The 18,683-nt window shown below is 44.4% G+C and overlaps 1 protein-coding gene across 2 annotated transcripts in view; it reads left to right on the top strand.

Annotated features, from left to right (window-relative positions):
- The window catches only part of FAM135B (family with sequence similarity 135 member B), a 449,831-nt gene that overhangs the window by 85,497 nt on the left and 345,651 nt on the right, over positions 1-18,683 (top strand). The gene's annotated exons all lie outside the window — the stretch shown is intronic.

The following is an 18,683-nucleotide window of genomic DNA, read 5'->3' as shown; positions in this document are numbered from 1 at the left end:
ATAGCAACCGCATCAGCACCGGCGGCGGCGGGCGAGGGCAGCATCCGCTCGCTCCTCCTCCAGGCAGCCTCGCCGCGGGGACCCAACACCAGCTCGCAGGTGCCGCGGACTCCCCAGTCCGCCCGCCGCCGCCGCCGCCGCCGCCACAAGTGTTGGCGGCCAGAGACGGCGAAAGAGGAGAGAGAGGGACCCAGGAGCGCGGCCCCGCGGGGGGAGAGAGAGGGGAGCCCTGCAGTGGAGACAGGAAGGTGAGAGCGCTTCGGGGTCGGCAGCTGTGAAACTCTCTCGTCGGTGGTAGTGACGCTTCTGCAAGCGTGGTTGCCAGTTGGATGGCTTTCTGTCACGGAACAGCGATTCCGCCGCAAAATGTGGTTTATCTCCCTTGATTTTCCCCAGTCTCTCTGCCCTCCAGGTTTGCTGCACATCTGGACAGGTCTTGAGGGGATAAGAAGAGCCAGGGCTGTGAGAGGAGCGGAGAGGCTGGGTTAATGAGGGCTTCCCCCGAGGAGTCCCAGATGGAGGCTGAGGGGGCGCATGCAGACCTTGGCCATTGGGGTCCTTGGAGCCAGGGAACCCGGGGGCCAGGCTCAGGAGAAGACCGCACTGGGGTGGAGGGGACAGTGGCAGCGATTCTCTGTGATCCAGGCGAATGCACAGACCCGTTCTTCCTGTGGCTTGGCTGGGGACAGGGGTGTGCGGGGACACTGCAGCTCAGCTATGACATGGAAAGGGACCAGCTCTTGATCTGTACAGCCAGCTTCAAGCCCAGTCACTGGAGGGGATGTTTAGACGAGGCAAGTAGTAACTGTTATTATTTTGGGACACAGGAGTATCGTGTTATTGCCGTTGACTATTAGGGATAGAATGGGAATAGAAATAAAATTTTGAGCTAGCAGTCAAGACTATGCCCTCCCCTTCTCCCCACCTCATTTCTAGCTCCCCACCCCACTTTGCCAGCAAAACAAGAACCACATCGTGCATAGTGACAATCCTTGCTCCTTGGCCACTGGCAAACTATCTCGCTTTCAGACAGCTGGAGACACCGGCTTCAGCTGTCCATTTGAACCAGGGGGCATTGTTTTCCATCAGGTTATGATGCTCTTGATGTTAAGTGATGTGTCAAAGCCGAGAGGCACCTGGGCTGTCCATACAGTGTGATGGACTATTAACTACATCTGCAGGCTGGAGAAAGGGCCAGAGCTTGGGGAGTGATTCCAAACTCAGATCAGCTGGGACCAGGGCCCCGGAAGAAGGAAGATAGCATGTGAATAATTAGGGTCTGAAAGTTCGTGCATGTAGGTAAGTAGGTCTCTGAGTAATATCCAGGATAGGCAGCCATTGACTTTGAAAGGGCTCTTCCTTTATATCGTGACCTCAGGGGACAGTCTAAGTCCCAGTTAAAAGGCTATGTTCTTTAATTGGGCTTTTAATTTATGATTACCCGAGGGGATGTGATTTGGCCAGCCTCTCATCTGGAGATTTATGTCATAATACAGATGATATTATCAGAGCTTAGGCAGATAGTTAGGTGTAGAGGAAAGTGGACCAGATTGGAGGCTCAGAAAACATAAATTTGAACCCTGATTTCCTCGTGCACCTGCTGTGTGACCTTGAGTTGTTCCATCTCACTGAGGCTTCTTTCTCTCATCTGGAGAATGGGGATACTAACTAACAAGTCTTCCAGTTTACCAGGCTCAATCACAATCCAATGGAATGTGGAGAGGATGTTTGGGAAGGGCTTTTTAAAACCTAATGTCTTGTGCAAGTAAAAGGGATTATTGTTTTCTAAAGAAACTCTCTTCCTCGGATTGGCAAATCATTAAACATCCATCAACTATGAAAAGAGAGTGGAAATATTCGTCAGTGACTCACAGTGGAAACACTGTAGTCTGGTCCAAGATTCACTCAGGGCAACATAAAGAGGGCTTCTCAGGGGAAAATGCTGCATGCCATCCTCCTTGCCTCCAAGAGCTGAAGGTCAAGTGCTTCGCCATCAAATGCAGCACTCGTCTAGTTTGAAACAGTGAGGTCTGCTCACAACAGGGGTGGATTAAATTTTTTTTTTTACAGTGTAAACAGAGATTTACACAGAGTAGGGATTCATTTGTCCTCGGGTTGTGGGTTTCTTGTGGGCAGGATTACTTTCATCCAACTCTGCTCTGTAATGTCAGGTGTGTACCAAATATTTGCTCAATTTGACTGAAATAGACTGAATGCTGACAGCTTGATTTTATTGCTGAAGGAATTATAATTTCTGGAAGGAACCAGGACTATCTTATACTATTCTCTGCTCTTTTATGCCCCTGATTTTGTTCATGGTGGTCTCCCTGCCTAGAATAACCATTTCTCACTTCTTTCTTCCTTTAACAACCCAATTCAAATGCCCCTTCCTATAGGAAGCCTTCCCAGATTCTCTCATGTGCTCCCACAACACTGGACCTGCTTTGTGATGGACTGTGCTGTGTCATCGCTTGCACACATACCTGTCCTTTCTGTTGATTTCATGCTTCCCAATGATAGGTGCCTCTCCCTATCTGACTTTAGTTGTGGCTGCAGCACCTGGTGTGGCCATGGCCATGATGAATGGTTGTTGAATGAGTGAATGAGCCTTACTTCCAACATGACCACCTGTGCAGACGTAGGCTGCAGAAAGGTCCCTCCTGGCTGCTTTCGCCATCTCGGTCTGTGTGGCAAGCCTGAAGGATGCTCCATGGCTTATTGTGCATTATTTAGGGTCAACCCACTGAGGCAAAGTGAAGGAGAACAGAAGCACATATTTTGCTTTAAAATGCTCATTTTTTTTTCAAGTGGGCACTTTAGGATAACTGAAATCTGGTGTTGAATGGCCTTCATGTAACATTTGCTGAAAACATCTGATGGAATATTTTAAACTTGAAATATCTTTCTCTCACTTCAATTTCTTTCCTTGATTTCAGCTCCAGTATAGTAAAAAAGCACAAGCATTGGGATTTCAGCTCCAGTATAGTAAAAAAGCACAAGCATTGGATTAAGATAGCCTAGATTTAATCTCAGTTCTCAGGGTACCCGGAACTAGTGCACTTGATTGCCTTGTGCCTCAGTTTCCTCATTCATAAAGTGTGGTTGTGAATACCCATCTCTCAGAGATGTGGAGTTTTGGAGCGAATTAATAGCTGTGCCATAAAAGTAGTTCATAAACTGTAAAATACTAATACTCAAAGTAAATTCATTCTTTTCCTTAATTTTTGTACTAGAAAATGAGCAAAATCCTTGTCTAATTTCACAGCATCACATGGGCTCCAAATGCTGGTTCCTTCACTTATTAGCTCTGTGTGACCTTCAGTAAATCATTTTGCTCCCTCGGCCATCTGCCTTATCTGCATAGCATTGTAATGATCGCCAACTTTCAGGATAGGTAGGGAAATGCACAGAAAGAAAAATGCCATGCCAGGCACTCAATACATAATATCTGTAATTTGCAAATGATAGATGTAATTACCAATAATAGAGGGTTCCAGAATTTTTTGAAATGCCCCAAATGAGTCTCCTCCCTCTATTTCACCTACAGTTCTACAAGAGGGGAAGAATTAAGAAGATGTCATGGTCCCAGCCACCAAGAACCTCTTTTGGTTAGACATGAGAGACACCAGGAGGAAGCAGAATGACCTAAAAATTTAGATTCAGGGCCCGGGTCCTCACTCCAGATCTAATACTATTTGCAGAACTATTGATCTGGTCACCTTACCTTTCTTGACTCAGTGTTTTCAGCTGTAAAAAACCTGGGTGATGTCAATGGCCTTCTCTAGCTCTATTTCAATGCTCGTATACACTAATCTGTGCTTCCCCTTACAAAGTTTACATCTATAGCCCTCAGGCCATTTTGTGGTGGTTGTTATTGTTGGGACTCACAGCTTACCCAAAACTCTACATTTCAATGCATTATATACCCATAGCCGTACCACCAAATTTTTCTTATTTTTGCATTTTCCTTAGTTTAGAAAGTTAAGTCTGGGCACAGTGGCTCATGCTTGTAATCCCAGCACTTTGGGAGGCTGAGGCAGGTGGATCACAAGGTCAGGAGTTCAAGGCAAGCCTGTCTGATATGATGAAACCCCGCCTCTACTAAAAAATACAAAAATTAGCCAAGCGTGGTGGCACACGCCTGTAATCCCAGCTACTTGGGAGGCTGAGGCAAGAGAATTGCTTGAACCCAGGAGGCGGAGGTTGCGGTGAGCCAAGATTGTGCCATTGCACTCCAGCCTGGACGACAACAGCAAGACTCCGTCTCTTGAGCCAAGATTGCACCACTGCACTACAGCCTGGGCAACAGAGTGAGACTCCAACTCAAAAAAAAAAAAAAAAAAAGAAAAAGAAAAAGAAAGTTAAAGTGCTCAAGATGACCCAGGGACTTAGGGAGTTGTTTAATACTCCTTGTCCCAGTCCAATTCTTATCCTACTCTAGGCAGGAGGTTCTGCTGCTCAGTCCAGTCTGCAAGATCTCCTTAATTCCAAATGCACTAAATTGTGTGTGTAAAGTCTGATCTTACCTGAGAGAGCTGACAGAGATTCACGGACATCGCTAATATCTGCTGAGCTACCCAGACACTGGGTGCTCAGAAATGTCAAATGTTTCTGCTCAAACATGAATAATTTCTAGGTGGCTGCACACCCATCTCAGGAGTGACTCGTGAGGGGGATTTTCGCATCACAAAGGAAAGTGGCACTGTGAGCCTGGGATCTGTGGCCCTGCCTCCACCTCTGGTGTGGATGGAGTGGTGCTGTGATGTGCCTGGTACAGGGCATTTGCATAAGTAGCCTGCCCTGTGTCACTCATCAAGCCAGACTCTGAGAATCAGCTGTAGACAACACAAGGTCCTTACCTTTCAAGAGCTTAATATGTAGTTGGGGGATCAGGCGTGGAAATTGGCAAGAACAAACCAGGCAATGCAAGGGGTCTGCGGGAGCAAACAGAAGGAGCCTCCGACATATTTCCTAGGTGGTTGCTGTCAAGGATGCCTTCTCAGAGGAGAGAGAGTCTAAGCTGAGTCTGGAGGAATCTCCACATGCAGACCTGAGGGAAGGGCAATCAGAAAGGGAGAGCAACATGCGGAGACTTGGAGACAAGAAGTAGCAAGGAAGAGAAAGGAACGGCAGGGCTGGAACAAGAGGCCAAGGGGTGAGGTGGTGTCCATTGAGGCTTGGGAGATGGTAGGGTTACATGTTTGAGAGTTTTGCAAGCCAGTCTTTTCCTCTAACGGAAGGCCATAGGAAGTCACAGAAAGGTCTAGACCTGGGCAGGATGCTCTCCCCAGCTGTGATGGAGGCCAGGTTAGCGAGATCCAACAAAGATTTTATGGCCTCTTAGGAGGCTCTACAGAGGTGCTTGACTTCAGGTAATGAGAGGTGGGAAAAAGAGAAGGAAAGAGAAGAAATAGTGTGAGAAGGAATAGTCAAGAGTAACAGAAGGAGGGTATCAGAGAAATGAACAGATTGCATCCTATCTCACAAAAATATCAGTGAGACATTCTAGGGACCTTTGACCATTGATAAGTCAAGAGGAAGGAGGGGTCATGGTTGATACTCAGGATTTCTTTCCATCCTTCCACCATGAGAGAAGAAGGCAAGGACTAATAAACCAGGCTCTGAATTGACATCCCTGCCTCTATTCTGCTTCCCAGTGTCTACTCGGCACAAGGCAGCCAGAGAGATCTTTATAAAACTAAAATCAGATTAAACTCTTTGCTCAAAGCCCTTTTGTGGTTTTCTAACTCAGAGTAAAATCTGAAGCATTTCCCATGACCTGCAACCTACATGACCTTCAGCCCCTGTTCCAACCCTGCTCACCACCTTGTGACCTAGTCTCCTCTACAGCCACTCACCTCTACCCACCCTGGCTTCCTGGCTGATCTTCAGCAGCGCACGCTACTCCCTCCTCCTGGGACATTCTTCTCCCTGGTAACCACTGGGTGTCCCTACTTTATTCTGGCTGCAACTCACATGTCACCTTAGCATATCATTAGCCCACCTTTACCACCTACTTCTACAATGACAGTCTCTTATTTTGATGTTTCTTTCTTTATAGTACTTATCAATATATTACATAGTTCACTGTTGAACTCCCACTGGTAGAACAAATCCTCTCATAGAATATGCACTCAGTAAATGTTTGCCGAATGAATGAATGAATGAATGAGTGAATGTAGGATTGCCTCGGCGCCAGAGTAGATGCTGGTCCCAGCATTGACTGGGAATTAGAAAATGAGGAAATGATTGAGGGAGAAACAATGACATGTTCCAAATTGTGGGTTAGAATTAAGTGACTATTTCCTACATAGCTACAATATTCCAGGCATAACTAGGCAGTTGGATAGCGAGACTATAGAGATAAAATTTCTTATGAAACATTTCTTGGCACACGGAAAACTATAGATTTATTGTTAGAGGAGTCTCCAGCTAGACACTGGAGGGTGTGGGCCTGGTTGAGTTCTGCTGTTCACTTTCTTTGTCACTTTAGACATATTCTTTCCACCCCATTCTTTAAAGTCTTGCCCTGTATTTTAATTGATGATATAGCTTTTCTTGTTGGGTTTTGTGATATAGGAAATAATTTTCTTTTCTTTTCTTTCTTTCTTTTTTCTTTTTTTTTGAGACAGAGTTTAGCTCAGGCTGGGAGTGCAATGGCATGATCTCGGCTCGCTGCAACCTCCACCTCCTGGGTTGAAGCGATTCTCCTGCCTCAGCCCCCCAAGTAGCTGGGATTACAGGCATGTGCCACCATGCCCAGCTAATTTTGTATTTTTAGTAGAGGCAGAGTTTCACTACGTTGGTCAGGCTGGTCTCGAACTCTTGACCTCAAGTGATCCACCCGCTTCGGCCTCCCAAATTGCTGGGATTACAGGCATGATCCACCACGCCTGGCCTATTTTTCTTTCTCTTCTGGAGTTTTTTCTTTAATTTCATTATATTTAGCAGACGTTGAAGTGACGTCATATTCTCTAAGTCTTCAGTTACTTAGAATAACTGTAACTTACAGTCTTTAGTCTTCAGTTATTCGGGGGAAGATGGGCAAGGAGAGTGAAGAGAAGAGGTGAGTGTCATCCCAGGTAGCTGGAGGGAGGTAGTGGTGGGATGAACTCTTTGCATATGGATAATCTAGAGGCAGAGTGGTGTAGGCTTCCTTTGTGGGAGTGTCTTCCTGGTGCAGCTCTTTCAGCAGGAAGTTCCTGTGGTGGAAGTTCTCTTGCTAGGATGGCAGATAAGGCCCTTATCAACCCATCTGTCTGTCTGAGCATGGCTCACTCTGTTCTCCCAACCAGGCACACCCTCTTCCATGTCTCCAGGGCTAGGCTCACTTCCCTGATGGGCCCTGCAGGTCCCTGTGTTCCTCTCCAACACTCAGTGCAACCCTGTGGCTTGACCTTCTCAGTCTGTAGCTTTCTTGTCTAGATCTTGAGTCCCTCCTAGACTGTGTACTTATGAGATTAAGAACTGGGTTTTATCTCTTATGAGGAGTCTGGTATCTGAAAGAAAATTGGATCAAAAATTGAATACAGGTACTCTAGGGTTAACTCTGATATGAATTAGCTGTGTTCTTTAAGTAGGAACTTAACCTCTCTGGAGTTCTTTTCCCGATTGTGAAATGAAGGCAGTCAACACAAATTTTATTTCTGAAGTGCCTATTATGCCCCATCCTCTGTTATAGAAGCTTGAAGGGGGTAAAGATAAAGAAGATAATGTTTATATCCTTAAGAAGTTTATAACTTTTAAAGAAGACAAACAAGTAGAGAAGCAGTTATAATGTACAGTGGCAAAGCTATGATAGAGAGAAGACCTGAGAGCAGAGAAGGACACCTAACCCCACCTGGGAATGCCACGGGGGGCTTCCTGGAGGAAGAGGTATCGAATATGAGACATGAATGGAAAGTAGGAGTTACATAGATAAACGTGGGATGAGGAGTTGGGGGAGCTGTTTCACATAGAAGAAAGCCAGGGTGGAGAGCAGGGATCGAGAGAGTATTGCAGGCAGTGGGATGTGTGGGCTCAGAGAGAGTGTGGGTGAAGAACTTGAGACAGGGGCGGGAAGCTAAAAGGCTGGAGAGGTGAGTAGAGGCTGGGTGTGCAGGCCTTTGGACACTTTGTGAATGGATTTATTCTTTATCTGGAAGCTAATGGGAGGGGTGGAAAGATCTTAAACTGGGAGATGACAGATACAAACATGCGTTTTGTAATGGTCCATTCTGGTTGCAACATAGAGAATGCATTGGAGAAAAGTAAGTTAGACAGGAGGCATGGAGACTGGGTGGGAGTCTATTGCAGGAAATTTAGGGTACCTAGACATAAGGATGGCCCAAACCTAGGTTAAGGTAGTAGAGACGGAGACAGGAGGACCCGCTTGAGAAATATTCAGTCAGTAGAATCTTGGCATACAGGATCCAAGAGTGAAGAATACCTCTGCTCCAGGATGATGCTCCATTTTCTGACCTAGTCTGATGGATTGGCTTTGCTGCTGTTCACTGGCCTGGGGACACAGGGGAAAGAACAGGTTTTCAGGAGGAAATGATGAGTTCTGTTTCGAAAGCATGGAGTTTCAGGTCTCTGATGACATCCATATACATTTTAGGCAATATCAATCAAACTCAGAAAAGAATTTGGCTGAATACACAGACTTAGGGAATCCTCAGCACGTAGATGCTAATTGAGAACCTGGGAGTAGCAGTGATTGGCTAGGAGAAGTATAGAGGTAGAGGAAGCAAAGGTGTTCCTTTAGACCCACAAGGTCTACACTACCGCTCATTCAAGAAATCAAACAAACTCCAGGCGTGATGGCTCACGCCTGTATTCCCAGCATTTTGGGAGGCTGAGGCAGGTGGATCACGAGGTCAGGACCTCGAGACCATCCTGGCCAACATGGTGAAATCCCATCTCTATGAAAAATACAAAAATTAGCTGAGTGTGGTGGTGCGTGCCTGTAGTCCCAGTTACTTGGGAAGCTGAGGCAGGAAAATTGCTTGAACCTGGGAGGCGAAGGTTGCAGTGAGCCGAGATCGCGCCACTGCACTCCAGCCTGGCGACAGAGCGAGACTCTCTCTCACAACAAACAAGCAAACAAACAAAACAAAACACACACACACAAAACAAACAAACAACACACACTATCTGGCTTCCTCTGTCCTTAGGGATTTTTCCTTTTGTGTCTACACTGCTGGTTGGGACAGATCATCCCTTGATGTTCCTGTGACTCACTCCCTTTCCTCATCTAAGTCCCCTCTTTGTAGTGATCTCTCTGGACAACCCTAGTTACATAACCCTGTGTAGTCTCTAGCCACAGAGCTTGCTTTTTTTTTTCCTCAAAAGAATTCATTATTATATCATTATCTGAAATCGTAGAGATGCATCGGTTTATTTGTTTTCTGTTATCTCCTCTGCAAGATGTGACCTCCCATGGTGCAAGGACATTGCCATACTCATAGCTGCACAAAACCCTTAGGATAGTTCCTGGCACCCATTGAGCATGTGATAAATATTTGTCAAAAAATAGAAGGATACATGCAGAAATCATCAATAATAAAATAATACTTTTTACATTTAAAAAGTAATAATTGCAGCCCTATTTAAGCACCATTTACAGTTCCTGGGTCAGAAGGTGGCCTTCCAGTTCAGGGGCACCTTGCAGCCTGGTTGCTTGCTGCTGGACACCTGCCCCCCTGGGATGACCTCCCCTGTCCATCTCCTCAGATGATACTGACAGGCGTCTTTTTTTTTTTTTTTTTTTTTGAGAGGGAGTCTCACTCTGTCTCCAAGGCTGGTGTGCAGTGGTGTGATCTCAGCTCACTGCAACTTCTGCCTCCTGGGTTCAAGCAATTCTCCTGTCTCTGCCTCCCCAGTAGCTGGGATTCCAGGTGCCCACCACCACACCTGGCTAATTTTTTCATATTTTTAGTAGATAAGGGATTTCACCATGTTGGCCAGGCTGGTCTTGAACTCCTGACCTCAGGTGATCCACCCACCTTAGCCTCCCAAAGTGCTGGGATTACACGCATGAGCCACTGTGCCTGGCTGACAAGTGACAAGTGTGTTTTAAATTTCAGTTGAAACAGAAAAGAAGTACCACCCCTGCCCACCCTCTGCCCCGCCCCCCCGCACACACACTTAGGGCTCAGATGAGAGTAGTTTGAGGAATGCAGTGGACAGCTCCCACCCACCATGCTCCTGTGAATGCACGGGTGGGTGCTGGGCCATTTACTGGGAAACAGCTCTGCTTGAGACATTAAGCATCAGATGTAAGTACAGCACCCCACTGTTCTGCTTAATCCAGAGATAAAAGCAATGTTTTCTTAGACAATTGTTCTTAACCTTAATTATGTCCAGGATCATTTTGAGCACCTGATAAAATCTATAGCCACTCTTCTCAGAAAAAAAAAAAAAAGTAATCCTATGGGGGTTAGGGGGAAGGTATGGATCTCCTGAAGTCCTCCGTGACCAGCTAAGAATGCCTTTTCTAGAAGTGGGTTGGGGCTGCTTTGGAGCCTGCAGACATCCCTGCATGGGCATCACAAAGTGATTGTATTCTCTGGTGAAAACTAAAACAGCAGATCTTCTGAGTATTAGTGAGACAGGGTCATGTAAATGAAAATCACAACCTTTAGAGTGAGGCAGACTTTGGTTTGAATCCAAGTTCTGATTAATCAACTTGTACCATTTTGAGGGGGACTGTTCCAGTTTGAAAACTGAAAGTCTTGCATCCCAGGAACCTTCTTGGTCCTGGACAACACAGATGAGTTGGTCACCCTATTTCTGATACTTGTTAGCCAAGGGACCCTGGGCAGTTACTAGGTCTTTGTGGAGAGGTCCTGCTTACTCCACCTTAGGTCAGGTACCTAAGATGCAGAAACTGAAATGGAGATTCTTGTGCAAGTGATTGGCTGAGCAGGTACCTTCAGTTGAAACCTCAGAGAGAGAGAGAGGGAAGCAGGATTAGACAAAGGAGAGGCCAGTCATGGATATCTAGTCTCAGCCTGATGGCACAGGATGCCCTGGGACACACATGGCCCACACAGTCTTCCTCCTTGTGGCCAGGGCCCAGGCTGTTGTCACTGCTGTAGACTCAGCTCTGGCAGCATATCCTCCCAGGTATTTCTGGGAAAAGCAGCTCCTGTCAGCTGTGGGCAATTCTCAGAAGAACAAAGCAACTGCAGGCTGCTAGCAGCCAAAAAATCATCTGGGTGATGGAGCGCCAGCTCAGTAGACGGGACCAGGTGGGTCAGCAGTAGCATCCACTACATTAATGAGTATTTCAATTAGAGCCCTCCAGGTCTTCCTTTAAGACACACACAATCCCCAGGGCTCATTCTTTGGGACTCATAACATTCAGCCCTACTACCCTTTGATCCTCTGAAAATGCCTGTGCCCTGAGGGAATGAGTCATGAAATACTGTAAAAATGTCTCCTGAAACTTTGCCATGCTTGGAACCCGAGGAACCTATGTGGATTTTCATCCCGACTTAGCCACTCCTCCTGCTCATCTCTTAAAAGCATCTACTGACCAGCAAAAGTGCAACGGGATGCCAGCTACACCAGTACCTTCCACCCTGGTGGGGTTGCATTAGCTGTTCAGACATTACTGTCCACTCACTGATCATTTTGGTACCTGAAGCTTGGTTTTGTTTACCACCCACTTATGCAATTACTAGGAGGCTTTCCAAGTTTAAGTAGATGACCCCTAAACCATCCTGGATCCCACCTTCTACTCAGATAGCTTTTCCTCTACTCCCCTTAGCCACACACTCACTCACATATCATACTTGTTCTGCATTCCAGATGATCTGTCGAACATGGCCTCGTCTCTTAGCTTGCTTTTTGAGTTTTCCTGCTATTGCTGTTCTTTGATTGCCTGGATTCCTCTGGCCCAGTGATCTTTGCTATTTCCCTCAATTCTTTAGCCCTCTTTTTTATAACTCCCCTCCTTACCCACATGGGTTTCATGGTATGGAATTTCAGCAGTACTTTTCCCAATAACCTGATTATAACCTCAGTTTCTCCCTAGGAGATTGCAAGACTTCAATCATGTTGCTTTAACTGTATTGACCTTAGTTCCTTTATCTCTAAAATAATGATAATACACAACCCATGAGGAATTTTTAATAAAATTTACATAAAAATAAAATTAAACAGCTTCTACTGTAATACTTGGCACATAGTAGGAGATTAATCAATGTTTATTCTGACTAAAGGCTGATCTGTGTATGTACTTAATATCAACCAAGAGGATGGCGGATTGTCATTCCACTCTGAAAACTGAGGAACCTCGATGCGTCTCTTCCTTGAATGGAAACTGGATGGGATGGACAAAGGGAGTATCATTAGAGAAGACCCTGGGACCTTGTGTGGCTTTGGAGATGGTTATGCCTTAGCAGTCTTTGAGGCCATCAAGCCATGACAACACTGAGCAATAGCTTATGTTCAGAAGTGTGACAATGAGTCGTAAAAGAAAATTGAAATTACAGTCTGTAAACCCTGCTGAAATAAGAGTATAATTTCTAAAATAGGTTACATCAGAAATTACTAAAATTAAATATAAAACTATTTGATGTTTAAAGGACTTGATATTAGTTGTGTGGAAAATTAATTTCTGGGGCACACGTCATCTTAGCTGAGGTGTTATTGCAAGGGGAGAGAAGGCAACTGAATTGGTGGCTTTGGTGAAACCTCGTTGATTTTAACTCAGAACGTAAAATGCACTGAAGAATAAATTGCATTTTTAGTTTGTTTAAAGGAAATATATAAAGATAGGATTATCCATGGAATCTTGTGCCCAAGGTAGAATTCATCAAGCTTGGTATTTTAACAGGCCAGCTTGTGTTGGCCTTTTGGGAGAATAAAATGAATATTAATATAATTGCTTCTGAATAACAGAATGAGATTCTCCCAGGTTTCTTTTTTTTCTTCCTTTCCCCCCCTTCTTTTCAAGAGCGTGCAGATGTTGGAGAAAAAGAATAACAAAACCATCTTTCAGCGACAGATTAACATTGAATTAGGAAGTGGTGTGTGTGAGAGGAAAAGGAAGCTCTTTCTAAGCCCCTACTATGAGCTGTAGACTGTAGAAAGTACTTCCCCAGGTGAAGCTTTTATGTCGTCTTCATGCAGGGCCATCATTAGCCCTAAAAAAATAAAAGCCAAGGGGGCAAAATACTTGTTCACAGTCACCCAGTCAGCCAGAACCTGACCCCCAAATTTGTTTGATCTCAAAACTTACTCCTTCCCGGCTGCACTGTAGATGTCCCCTGTGAAGGGTATTCAAAATTCAGCTATAAATCATGAAAGTAAAACAAACCATTTCCCTCTCAGCCAATAAAGAAACTCAAATAAAACCTCAAAATACCGTATTTACTCAAGACTGCTTGCTTTTAGCCACCCAGCTGTGTGAACTTGAGAAAGGACTAGAGCTCCTGTTTAACTTGGAGGAGGGGATTTATTTGAGGATCCCTCCTATCAGGTCTGCGTGAAGGGTTGCAGGCACATTTACTTGAAAAAACTCATAGAATTAGAATCCTGCTTAGGCTAAAAAAAGAAAAAGAAATCCAGAGAAATCTATGTCCTCCCTACTTACTCAGGTGAGCAGTCAAAATATTAGGTGTTCATCCTTTCACTTTATACTTTATTGACTTTCTTGAAACAAACTGGAAAAAAAGAGCATTTACTAAAATTGCAGATCTGCTCTTTCTTATTTGTATGGCTTCATTCAGTGTCCCCCTAGATATTTTTATTCAAAATTCAGTGATTAATGTATGTGTCAAAACTCCTGGGATGCAAATGTAACGTATAGTGTATACCTAGACTGAAAATCAATATACTGCTTTAAGAGGCATCTCATTCTAAGTTAAAACTGAGACTGGATTGACACTCAGTGGAATGCAGTTGAGGCTTGCATAGGGTCACTGCGGGAATGAGCAGTGTGCCCTGAGCTGGAAGTTGTCCTTGCAAGTATTTTTGGTGTCCTGATTATGGCTTCCAGAGGTACAGAGGGTGAGGTACCCCCAAAGAAGGAGCTGATGCATCTATTTATAATTTTAGCACAATATTATTGCCTCTCCTGTCTGTCTCCCTCTCTCTCTGTTACACAGGCATGCGTAAACACGTGTACAAACCCCACGTTCATCTGGGCAGCCTCCTCACGGGTGCAGATTCACCTCAGTTGCCATCTTTTCTGAAAAGACATTTCCCACCCCTCTGATGGTTGAATTCATTGTCTTTCTGCTCCCACAGCAGCTCGGCTAAGACCCCAGCTTGGAGGCGTGACAGCCTGTGGGTTGTGTGGTAACACGTCGCTCAAAGCCTCGCTCCTCTCCTGGTTAGCTATGTTACCCAGGACAGGTTGCTCAGCCTCTCTGTACTTCCATTTCTTCATGTGTAAAGTTGGGATAAAAAATAAAATGGTGCCTCCTTCAAATTTTTGTTAGGATTAAAGAACAAACACAAGAAGAAATGTGACCCATAGCAAGACTCAAGAAATGTTAACTTTTGCACTTTAAGCATTGATTTAAGTCCATCTCTGTTTCTTATTTGAGACAGTGAGATTTTTTTTTTCAAATTTTAAATTCATTGTTCCTGAAATATAGTCTCTTCCATTTATTAAAGCAAAATTCATTGAGGTACCTAAGTCTAGGTACTATATTGGCACAGGTTTTATAGAAAAATGTGGCTTATGGAGTTATTAAATGAATACTTGGGTAGATGGATGGATGGGTGCATGGGTGGGTGGATGGAAGCTAAAATAGTTTAACAACTTTTTTTTTTCTAAAAATATGGGTATCTCAGAGTACTACTCCATGGTGAAAATATAAAATGAAGAGACCCAGTGTGAGTGGATAGGAACACTGGCTCTGAAGCCAGAAAACTGGGTTTAATCCTAACTCTGCTACTGGCGTTGGTCAAGTTTGTTAACCAATCTGAGCATAAATCCTTTCATCAAACAATGCAAGAACAATATGTCTACCTAATGGAGTATTTTGAGGATTAAATGAGTTAATATATGAAAAACACTTAAACAGGGACTGGCATACTATATTTAAACACTATGAAGCGTAAGCTGCTATTACTAGGTAGGACCTGGGATTGACTACAAAACTTGCAGGGCCAGCTGCAAAATGAAGAGGTGGAGCCCATTGTTAAAAATTATTATTAACATCAAGATGGTAACAGCAGAGCAATTAACCGAAGGGAGGGTTCTTCTAGGCATGGTATGGGATCCTCTGTGACTACATAGGGCATGCACTCATAGAGTCAACCCTGGTAGGATGCTAATTTCCCTAAATTACAGAGTCTGACAAAGATTACAGGCATCTTCTGAGCAGGCTCTTGATGGCCCTTGTGGCCACGTACTTCAACACACTCTTCCCTATTTCCCTCTTCCCTACACTTCCTCACTCCATGCAGATACCCTATGGACCTTGTTGTTCCCCACATCTTTGGACACCAGCATGGTGTCACTCCTGCACAGCCTACACTCATGCCCCCTCTGCTGAAGTGGCACTTCCTTTCCATCCTCCCTCTACAGTCTGGGAATCTCTTTTGCATCTTTCAGCTGAAGCTTGGGCATGATGTAGAATGGACTCCTCTGCCCTATGTGCTGACAATGTAGCCCCTACTAATGTCCATCTTTGAACTGAACAATTTCACACTCTCCTTCTCCAGATGGTGAACTCCTCCAGGGGAGGCCCTTGACTTATTTATCTTGTACTCCCATCTAATGCCTGACTATTCCAATCGTTTCTCCTAAAGTTAGGTCTGGCTTTGGCACTGTTAGATGCACAAACTCATGGTAAAATCTTGGTTTCTGGAGCTGGTCTTATAGAACAATTCCCTGAAGAGGCTGGGAGAGACCAGTTGCTGGGAGAGACCAGTTGAACAGACATTGGGTTGGATGCTACAGAGGCAGGAGCAAGTGGAAGGTGAAAACGATAGAGTGGAGGAGCTGTCATTCAAGCGAGAATAAAGCAATAAAGCATGAGCAAAGACTGGCTGTGTTATAGCCGCATAACCGGGGCAGGCAGTGTGGAAGCCAGCCTTGAAGGGCTAGACTCCCAGGACTATGCTAAAACATACCCAGTTCAATCACTGTCCACCTAAGGGAATGGTGCAGCCATCGGTGCTTTCCCAGGAGCCTGCTCTGCTGGCGTTAACGCAGACCCACTCTCTGCCCTGCTATGCTCAGCTGTAATATGCAAGCTAATTGACCTGAAGGATGCAAACAGAGCATTTGAATTCAAAAAATCCTGTTCCAGTTTCAACTGTGCCACTCACTAGCTCTGATTTGGAAAATATTTAACTTCTCTGAATCTGTTTTCTTACCTGTAAAATGGAGATAAAAAGACTATTTTTGTCCTAGGTGGCCTGGACGATTGAATGATGTAACCACTGCATACACAGACTTAACTAAGTGCCTGATACCATGTGACATAATTGAGAAAGAATATTTATTTTATTAGTAAATGAAATTTGATCAAGTCTATAGCATGTGCCAAGAATCATCCTGTGTGCTGGGGATGCTGTTGAGAGCAAGGCAGGCATGGTCTCTATCTCCTCAAACTTAAATTCTTTTATCAGGGAGAGTAGGGAGAAGTCAGAGGTAACAAGCAGTAGTTTCTTTCTTTTTTCCCTTCTAAACAATGTGTTCAAACACATGTTCATTCAACAGACATGGGTTTTCTCCTGTAATCTTACCAACAGTTTTATCAGATGAAAGCATTCTTACTGATCTCTTTCCACAAATGAAAATTCTGAAGCTCAGAGAGTTGAGTGCCCTGTCAAGAGTCACAAAGACGATCAGTCTCAGAACCCAAATTCCAACTTAGAGGCATCTGATTCCAAAGCTGTTTCAGAAGCCTAACTTGTTAAATAGACGGACTCACAGTCCTGCAGAGCAATCAGTGCAAACTAGGACAAGTTGACTTGCTTCTCAAAATGACGAGAGATACAGAGATCATCCTAGTGTTGTTTCACGTTGGCTTTCTTCCATTAGGAAATATTTTCTCTTTCCTTTGAATTTGTTTCTTCTGCTGAACCTCTCTCATTTTTTCCTCTTTCTCTCATATATTCTTTATTTCTCTTTTAGTAGAGATACTTATTTAGATTAAAAAAATCCTATTTGAGTGTGGACAACTTGAATATTGAGCCTATTTCATAGTCTCTTTCTCTACAGGGCTTCCACACCGTAGCTGCACAATAAATGTTTATATAATTCTGCCATTAGGATTTTATTGTACAACCTGACGACAACAGCCTACAGAAACAGAGCGATCCCATCATGTCAAGGTACTGATGTTTTGGAACCAGATAGATCACAATAACTGACTTTGAGGTTTCCCCTGAGCTACTAGCACAGGCTGAGAGCCAGTCTCCAAGCGAGGCTCGCCTGAGCTGAGCACTAGTTACAAATGGCTGCTCACTTCTCTCCAGCCCTCTCTTGTCCCAGGGAGTCCCCGTGGAATTCACATGAGGAAATTAAATTGTTAAGAATGGTGGAGCCAGAGCTCAACTCCCAGAGGCTCATGGACATCCAGATCCAATGAATGACTGTGTTGTTTAGCTGTGTTTGTTACTGCCCCAGTCCTGCCAGCACAGTTGGCACCACTGAGAACCTACCCACAAAGTGGCTGCCCCAGGGCCTCACTGTGCTCAGAAACAGACTGTCTCAATGAGGAATTGAGCCTCCCTGATGGGGTAAGCCTTGGGGGATGAACATCAGGAGGTATTTTTGTGGGAAAACTAGGTGCGCAGGGATATCATTTGATTTTTGTGTCCTTTTGTATTGAGATGTTAGAGCTCTGTGTAATTTGGAAGCAAGAACAAAAGACCTAAGTTTTGTTTCATTTATTTATCCGAAAAATATTAATAAGCACCTACTATAGTCCAAGTCCAGTGCTGAGGATACAAAGATACAATCATCATCATCATCCCCAAAACTAATATTTGTTGAATTTATTTTAGCAGGCATTATGTTAAGCACTTTGCATGCATTATCTATTTAATCCATAGGGTGCCCAGCTCCAGGGTTGTATGATACTGTGATATAATAAGAAATATAAATTTTTATTTTAGTCCTCAGTTATGGACACAGAGCTCCTAAAACCTATATAATTTCCTACGTGATAAGAGCAATAAAGATGAAAGTAGCAACTTCTGTGATTCATAACAAGCCTCTATCAACGTTGTCTGAGTTGATATCAACGGCATGACTTTTGGAAAGCCCCTAAACGGGGGCTGGTTGCCAAGGGGATCAACCATGTGATTAGAGGGTTGGAACTGCCAGACCCCCAACCTCCCAACCTCCAGGATGGGGTGAGGAGAGGGGCTGGAGACTGAATTTATTACCAATGTCAATGATTTATTCAATCATATCTATGTAGTGAAACTGCCATAAAAACCCACATGGACAGGGTTCAGAGGGCTCCCTGGTTGGTGAACACATGGAAGTGCTGAGAGGATGGCTGCCTGGAGAGGGCATGGAAGTTCCACACCCTTTTCCATACCTGGCCTGATGTATCTCTTCTTTTCAGTGCTTTTTGAGTTGCATCCTTTGTTATAAACTGATACATGTAAGTAGATGTTTTCCTGAGTTTTGCCAGCTGTTCTAAGAAATCATTAAACTTGACGAGGAGGTTGTGGGAACCTGTGACATAGAGCTGGTCAGTCAGAGGCACCGATGA

This window comes from Symphalangus syndactylus, chromosome 7 (genome assembly GCF_028878055.3).
Source record: "Symphalangus syndactylus isolate Jambi chromosome 7, NHGRI_mSymSyn1-v2.1_pri, whole genome shotgun sequence".
In the NCBI taxonomy this organism is placed as follows: Eukaryota; Metazoa; Chordata; class Mammalia; order Primates; family Hylobatidae; genus Symphalangus; species Symphalangus syndactylus.
The sequence above is the reverse complement of the archived record's forward strand: the minus strand, read 5'-3'. Positions and strand labels throughout refer to the sequence as shown.